This window comes from Suricata suricatta, chromosome 8, assembly GCF_006229205.1.
Source record: "Suricata suricatta isolate VVHF042 chromosome 8, meerkat_22Aug2017_6uvM2_HiC, whole genome shotgun sequence".
In the NCBI taxonomy this organism is placed as follows: Eukaryota; Metazoa; Chordata; class Mammalia; order Carnivora; family Herpestidae; genus Suricata; species Suricata suricatta.
Genome location: NC_043707.1, coordinates 78,239,036 through 78,248,240, shown reverse-complemented (window position 1 = coordinate 78,248,240; position 9,205 = coordinate 78,239,036).

The window sequence follows — 9,205 nt, the reverse complement described above, 5'->3', positions numbered from 1 at the left end:
TACAACACATGTAGGAGACACCTCTGAAGTGCCAGGTTCTGGTAAACAGGGGGACACTGTACTTCTGGGCACTCCAGGACATCTTCATAAGGCCATTGCTTTAAAAAGAAGGATATATAGCTGACTTTCCTAACACAGAGAAACAGACATAGAGAAGTACACAAAGTGAGGAGACAAAAGAATATATCCCAAATGAAAGAACAAGACAAAATCACAAGAGACCCGTGTAAAATAGAGATCTGTAATATGTCCGATAGAAAATTTAAAGGAATGGGGGCGCCTGAGTGGCTCAGTTAGTTGAGCGTCTGACTTCGTCTCGGGTCATGATCTCACAGTTCATGGGTTTGAGCCCTGTGTCAGGTTCTGCACTGACAGCTCAGAGTCTGGATCCTTCTTTGGATTCTGTGTCTCCCTCTGTCCCTGATCCTCCCCAACTTGTGCTCTGTCTTTTTCTCTCAAAAATAAATAAATAAATATTAAAAAAAGAAAATTTCAGGTAATGATCATAAAGATACTCACTTGACTTGAGAAGAGAGTGGAGGACATGCGTGAAACCCTTAGCAAAGAGATAAAAAAAAAAGAAACAATCCAAGATGAAGAACACACTAGATGAAATTAAAATTAAAAATTAAAAATACACTAGACAGAACAAGGAGCAGATTAGAGGAAGCAGAAGAACAAATCAGTGACCTGGAGGACAGAGTAATGGAAAGTCATCATGCTGAGCAGGTGAAAGAACAAAATAATTATGCAAAATGAGAATAGAATAAGGGAACTCAGCAACATCATCAAGCATAAGAACATTTACATTATAAGGATCCCAGAAAAAGAGAGGGAAAAGAGGGCAGAAAATTTATTTGATAAAATGATAGCTAAAAGCTTCCCTAATCTGGGGAAGGAAACAGAGATCCAGATTTAGGAGGCACAGAGAGCCCCCAACAAGATCACCCCAAGGAGGTCCACACCAAGATACATAATAATAAAAAGGGCAGAAAGTAGTGATAAAGAGAAAATTTTAAAGTTCTTAAAAATTTTTTAAATTTTTATTTGAGAGAAAGATAAAGAGCAAGCAGGGGAGGGACAGAGAGAGAGGGAGACAGAATCCCAAGTAGGCTCTTCACTGCTAGCACAAAGCCCAATGTGGGTCTCAAACCCACTAACTGTGAGATCATGACCTGAGCTGAAGTCAAGAGTCAGACGCTTAACCAACTGAGTTACCCAGGCACCCCTAAAAAGAGAAGTTTAAAAGCAGCAAAGAAAAGAGAATAGTTATATACAAAGGAAACCCCATATAGCTATCAGCAGATTTTTCAGCTTTGTAGGCCAGAAGGGAGTGGCATGATAAATTCAGTGCTGAAGGAAAAAAATCTACAGTCAAGACTACTCTATTCAGAAAGGCTATCATTCAAAATAGGAAGTTCCTAGGAACATATAACCTTTCAAAACTGAATTAGGAAGAAATAGAAAATTTGAACACACTAATAACCAGCATTGAAATGGAATCAGTAATCAAAAAACTTGCAACAAACAAAAGTCCAGGACCAGACGACTTCACAGGCAAATTCAACAAAAAATTTAAAGAAGAGTTAATACCTATTCTTCTCAAATTATTGGGGAAAAAATGAGAAAGGAAAAAAAACTTCCGAATTAATTCTGTGAGTCTTGCAATACCCTGATACCAAAACTGGATAAAGACACCAAAAAAAAAAAAAAAAAAAAAAAGAGAACTACAGGCCAATATCTCTGATGAACCTAGATGCAAAAATGCTCAACAAAATACTAGCAAAATGAATCCAGCACACATTAAAAAAGTCATTCACCATGATTAAGTGGGAATTATTCCTGGGATGCAAGAGTGGTTCAATATTTAGAAATTAATCAATGTGATACATCACATCAATAAGAGAATGGATCATTTCAATAGATGTAGAAAAAACATTTGACAAGTACAACATCCATTCATCATGAAAACCTTCAACAAAGTAGATTTAGAGGGAGCATACTTTGGCATAATAAAGGACTTATATGAAAAACCCACAGTTGACATCATGCTCCGTGGGGGAAAACTGAGATCTTTTCCATGAGATCAGGAGCAAGACAAAGATGTCCACTGTCAACACTTTTATTCAACACAGTACTGGAAAGCCTAGCCACAGCAATCATACATGAAAAAGGAATGAAAGACATCCAAATTGGTAAAGAAGAAGTAAAATTGTCATTATTCAAAGATGACACAACACGTAGGAAACCCTAAGGACTCCACCAGAAAACTAGTAGAATTCAGTAAGGTCACAAGATACAAGGTCGATGTACAGAAATCTCATGCATTTCTATACACTGATACTTTCTGAAGCAGTAGAAAGGGAAATTGAGAAATCAATCCCATTCACAATTGTACCAAAAATAATATAATGTCTAGGAATAAAATACCAAGGAGGTGAAAGATCTGTACTCTGAACACTATAAAACATTGATGAAAGAAATTTGAGATGACACAAAGCAGTGAAAAGACATTCCATGCTCATGGATTGGAATAACAAATATTGTTAAAATGTCAATCTCTCCAAAACAACCTACAGATTTAATGTAATTCCTGTCAAAATATCAACAGTTTTATTCACAGAACTGAACAAACAATCCTAAAATTTGCATGGGACCACAAAAGACCCCTAAATGGCCATAGCAATCTTGAAAAAGAAAAATAAAGCTGGAGGCGTCACAGTTACAGATTTCAAGTTATATTCAAAATGGTATGGTACTGACACAAAAATAGACACATAAAATAATGGAGCAAGCCTAGAAGTAAACTCACAATTGTATGGTCAGTTAATCTTTGACAAAAGAGGCAAGAATATGCAAAGGAAAAAAGGCAATCTTTTCAACAAATGGTGTTGGGAAAATGGACAGCTACATGCGAAAGAATAAAACAGGACCACTTTCTTACACTGTACATTAAATAAACTCAAAATGGATTAAAACCTAAGTGTGAGACGGGAAACCATAAAAATCCTGGAAAAGAGCATAGGCAGTAATTCCTTTGACATCTGTCATAACAACATTTTTCTAGATATGTCTTGTCTGGCAAGAGAAACAAAAGCAAAAATAAACTATTGGGACTACATCAAAGTAAAAAGCTTCTGCACAGCAAGGAAACAATCAACAAGACTAAAAGACAACCTACAGAATGGGAAAAGATATTTGCAAATGACATATCCAATAAAGGGTCAGTATCCAAAATATATAAAGAACTTATACACCTCAACACACAAAACCCCACAAATAATCCAATTAAAGACATTCAAACGATGTGAACAGACATTTCTCTAATGAAGACATAGAGGTTGTAAACAGAGACATGAAAAGATACTCAGCATCACTCATTATCAGGGAAATGCAAATCAAAACCACAATGAGATGTCACCTCACACCTGTCAGAATGGCTAACATCAGAAACACAAGAAGCAATAAGTGTTGTGAGGACATGGAGAAAAAGGAACTCTTTTGCATTTTTAGTAGGAATGCAAACTGGTGCAGTCTGTGGTCACATTAAAATTAAAATAAGAAATTAAAAATAGAAGGGCACCTGGGTGGCTCAGTCAGTTAAGCGTCCGACTTGGGCTCAGGTCATGATCTCATAGTTTATGAGTTTGAGCCCTACATTGGACTCTGTGCTGACAGCTCAGAGCCTGGAGCCTGCTTCCGATTCTGTGTCTCCCCCACTCTCTGCCCCTCCCCTGCCTGAAGCCCATCTCTTTCTCAAAAATAAACATTAAAATAAGTTTAAAAAAGAAATTAAAAATAGAAATACTCTATGATCCAGTAATAGCAGTACTTGGGTATTTACCCCAAAGAACACAAAAACACTAATTTGAAAGGATATATCCACCCGTATGTTTATTGCTTGCATAATAATGGAATCAGCCCAGGTGTTCACCAATAGATAAGTGAATAAAGAAGATGTAGAATATTATTTAGCCATAGTAAATAATGAAATCTTGACATTTGCAACAACATAGAGCTAGATATAATGCTAGGAGAAATCAGTCAGAGAAAGACAAATACTGTATGACTTCACTCATCTGTGGAATTTAAGAAAAAAAAAAAAAACAAAGGAAAAAAGAGACAAACCAAAAAGCAAACTCTTAAGAGAACAAACTGATAGTTGGCAGAAGGGAAATGGGTGCGGGATGGGTGAAATAGATGATGAGGGTGAAGAGTACACGCCTCTTGATGAGCACTGAGTAATGTATAAAATTGTGGAATCGCTATTTTGCACACTTGAAACTAATATAATACTGTTTCTTAACTACTGGAATTAAAAATTTTTTAAATTTTTTAAATGTTTTTTGTTTATTTTTGAGAGACAGAGAAACAGCGCTACTAGGGGACGGTCAGAGTGAGAGGGAGATGCAGAATCCCAAGCAGGCTCCAGGCTCTGAGCTAGCTGTCCGCACAAGCCCGACTTCTGACCTGAGCGGAAGCCGGACGCTTAACCGACTGAGCCACCCAGGTGCCCCTGGAATTAAAATTTTAAAAAGTGACACAAAAATGCTAAAAGATAACACAAAAGATAAGATTTAAAATAAACTTGGTCACATAAAAATTAAAAACTGATTTGACAATTACATAGTTTACAAAGTGCTCACCAGGATAAGCGTAGTTACCATCTGTGACTATATATAATTATTACAGTATTATTGACTATATTCTCTATGCTGTACTTTTCATCCCCATGACTTATTTATTTTAAAACTGGAAGTTTGTACCTCTTAATTCCCTTCACCTATTTTGCCCATCCCTTCATCACCTTCCCCTCTGGCAACAACGTGATCGTTATCTATCATTATCAGTCTGTTTTCCTTTTTGTTGTTATTTGTTTATTAGTTTTATTTCTTAGATTCCATGTATAAGTAAAATCATTATGTGTTTGCCTTTCTTTCTCTGACTTATTTCACTTAGCATAATACCCTCTAAGTCCATCAGATTTTATTCTTTATTTATGGCTGAGAAATATTCCTCTGTGTGTATAAACCACATCTTTCTTACCCATTCATCTATTGATGAATATATAGGCTGCTTCCATATCTTACTATTGCAAATAATGCTGCAGTAAGTATAGGAGTGCATATGTCTTTGACTTAGTGTTTTTGTTTTCTTTGGATAAATACCCAGAAGTGGAATTCCTGAATTGTATGGTAATCCTGTATTGTATACATGAAACTAATACAATATTAAATGTCAACTATACTTCAATTAAAAGAATAAAAAATAAAATATAAAAATACACAAAAAATGAAGAACTGTTCACAAAAATTGATAGCATAAAGAGAATGAAAAGACAAGGTGTGATTTGGAAAAAGATGTTTTCAACATGTATAACTGATAGAGGCTAGTATCTAGAACATAAAAGAATTAATGAGAAAACAAACAACTAAATAAAAAATTGGACTAAAGAGACAGATATATAATAGAAGAATAAACATAAATGTAAAGGGAAATGTAATTTAGGTTTGCAATGTGTAATCATTTTACTACCATCTGGCTGATAATAATTGAGAAGCTAGACAGTTCCAAGCATTATCATGAAATGTGGCTGACAAAAGAATTCTTATGCACCGTTTAAGGAGTATGAATTGATAAACAATTTCAGCATTATCTTGTAAAGTTGTACATTCTCACACCTTATGATCCAGTAATTTCACTCAAGGTACATATTCTAGAGAAACTCCAATATAAGGTGAAGGGTATGAGGCCATACTCATAGCAGAATATTTTTTGAGAACAAAACACTGGAAATAACCCCAAGGGTTATTGACAGAATATTTTGAAATTTTGGATATCCAACAGTGAGATATTATAGAACTTTGTTAAAGAATAAACTACTGCATATAAAATATGCACGAGTCTTATAAATCTTGTAAGTTATGGAAGGTTAAGTTATAAGATAGGGAAAATTAAATGATATGTTGGTTCATCTGCATATTTATGTAATAAAACAATGAAAGTCAAGAGAATGAGGGCAAACACAATTCAGGATAGTGGTTATTTCTATTACGCCTGAGGGATGGATACAGAGGAATGGAATGGGGGCAGAAACATACAAATAAATGTAGCAATATCAGTAATGTTCTAGTATAGTCCTTGGTATGGATTGAATTGCTCCCCCCCCCAAAGGTATATTGATGTGACTTTATTTGGGAATAGGGTTGTTGCAGATGTAATTAATTAAGACCAGGTCATAGTGGAGTAGAATGGATCCCTAATGCAATATGACTGGAATCCTAGAAGGACCCCTTGTGAGATCAGAAACACGGGGAGGATGGCATAGAGTGGTGATGAAGATAGAGATCAGAGTGATGCGTCTACAAGCCAAGAAACACTAAAGATGACCAGTAAATCACCAGAAGGTAGGTTGGGGATATGGAATAGATTCTCTCTCACAGCCCTCAGAAGGAACCAAGCTGCCAACCCCTTGATTTTGGACTTCTAGCATCCAGACTGTAAGATGATAAATTTCTGCCCCCACTGTAGCACTTTGTTACAGCAGCCCTAGGAAATGAATGCAGTCCTTATATTAGGTAGTTGGTGCATGTGTGTTTATTTTAGAATTCACAATTAACCAATGTGTTACATGCATTACTTCTTATGTATCAAATAGTTATATAATAAAAATAAAAAAGCAAAAGAAGTTATTAGTTTCATTACTACCAAATCAGGGCATGTGTCTACTATTAATCTCAATGGCAAATTCCAGAAAAGCTTTTCTAGACAGTTTTATTAAAACTATAAAATTCAACTTCCAACACTCCCTTTAACTTTTATGGAGTTTTTATTGCAGCCTCAGTGTCACTGAGTCCCCGTTTCTCTGACTTTAATTATAGTGTTCACGTCGTCTGAGCAAAGTGTCCTGCATCTCATTCTGAGTGAAGGTGCATCGCCATGCACACACCTGTCCTGGAATGTTATGTACCTTGTAGACTGGCTGACATGAGCTTTGCCTCCGTCTCACACAAAGGGAATCTTGGACATCTGAAATCACTTTAAGGTTTCCAGCACACAGGCCACAAAAGTAAGTGCCTTCCCTTGGCCTAGAAGTCACACCACTGTGTGCTTTGCTCACATAGCTGAATCTCTGCCACCTTGAAACCGCACCTGACACAAAGTAGGTGCTCAAAACTTTTGTTGAATGAATGTATAAATGAATAGTCTTATGAGACTATCCACTTCTCAGGACAAGTAACAATACCAACTGCCATGTTTCGGAAGAGTTTATCATTCAGCTATTCCCCAGGGCCCACTAATTTTTGACTTGTTTGTTTTTCTTGTCTGTGGAATTACATTATATAAGCAGTCCAAGGCTACCTTTGGGAACTTGGAATAGAGGATTAGATTTGGGTCCCATAAGGCCACTCCCACCCCACACACACTCTGGTTTTTTTTTCTTTTAAGAAGAGTTAGCTGTTTAATCTTTCATACCAATTAGTAGCTTGCTCTACTAAGAGCAATACATTGTTTTTATCTTGAAGAGAAGAGATGTCGGTGCTTTAGAATCTTTTATTGAATCTCAAGTGAAATGTGTCTTGATTAAGGAGTGGATTCTAATTAGGAAACTCCAAGAATACATGTAAAGTAGATACTATTTAAAAAAAAATGGGATTTATGAATTTTGAAAAATAAATTGCTATTGTTTTGGATATGTCACACAATGAATGTTATGATGTGGCATTACATTAATGACATTTTTTCTTGTTTTTACCTGATAGAGCAGCTGGTGTTAGTGCAGTGCTCCAGTGAGAGATGGAGAGTTTTCAAGATCTCTAAGAAATCTCTAGAAATGCTGATTGTAACATTGATGAATGCAAGCAACATTTGATAAGTGGCCCAGGCACAGTCTGAGGTGAGGATGGAGAGATGAACAGGACCTCTGCAGAATTAATGTCAGTGGGAGAGACATAAATAAACCGATAATTGCAATGTAATGTGATTAAGTGTTCTTAATCATTAAAGGAAAGAATACTGCTCTATGACATTCATGTTTTCCGTGTAGTTTATTACAGAGTTGTTCTTTTGATACTGGCTATCCAGAGATAATATTCCTTTACTAACCAGAATATTTGATTCATCAGATTGTTCAATTCCCTGACCGTACCTGAGTAGCAGTTTATTTCACAAGGTATGAGCATATCATTTTAAAAAATCTCAATATCTACCACAGGGGAAAACTGTGCAGTTGTTCCTTTCTATAGTTAATGGCTAATTTATTTTATCTTACTTTAGCATTTTATGGTCCTTTTCAATTTCCAGGAATTTAGAGGCCCCTTCTGATTGTAGAACAGAAAAAAAGAGGGTTTATTTCCACGGGGCACTGGTTTTTCACATAGGTGGTGGCAACATTTTACTAAAATAAAAAAGAGCAAATTTGGTGATAGGTTTCCTCAAGTGTTTTACTGGAAAAGTGAGACACAGTAGGTATGGATCAAAACAATATTAGCAAAAACGCAGTTACGGTGTTAAAATGACTCAAACCATAATTCCTAACGAAGTAGTGGCAATTTCTTCACTTGATCATAAAATGATCTCCACAAAATTTAGAGTCACAACTCTGGTAAACATGCCATTAGAAATACTGTCAACATCGGGCTGTTAAAATCATTAAAATGTTAGTAATCCCTTATCTGCAGATGCCCTTCAAGAATATTTCTCATCCCTTTCCCTTCGCACATTAGAAAAGTTAGAAAGCGGTCCCGTCTTCGGAGTGATAGTGACCCCTTAGGCAGTGACTGTTTTCATTCACAACACGTGGCTTTATTACTTGTTTTTAATTCCCCGGGGATATCAGCTAAGCCCCACCGTCTCTTTCTTGTTGCTTTGTTTCTTTATCCCTTTCGAGGTGGATTTGGGACGAATTCAGTCTGCAAACTACGATCTGACAGTACAAGACGCGCCAGGACAGCTGTCTGCGGGCTTCCCTCAACTCTCCGACTCCTATTTTGCAGCTTTAGAGACGGCGCCTTTAGCTGGAACGCGAGTTTGAAACAAAACTTTTCCCTGAGCGGCGGGGCTGCGGCAAGGGCAGCTCTGATGCGGAGCGGGGATGCGGTGACTACGGGGCGCGCGGCCCCAGTCTCTCCCGGTGGGGCTCTGGGCGCCAGGAAAAGGGGGCGGAGAGGAGAGCCGCGAGGAAGGGGGGCGGAGGTCACCCGCA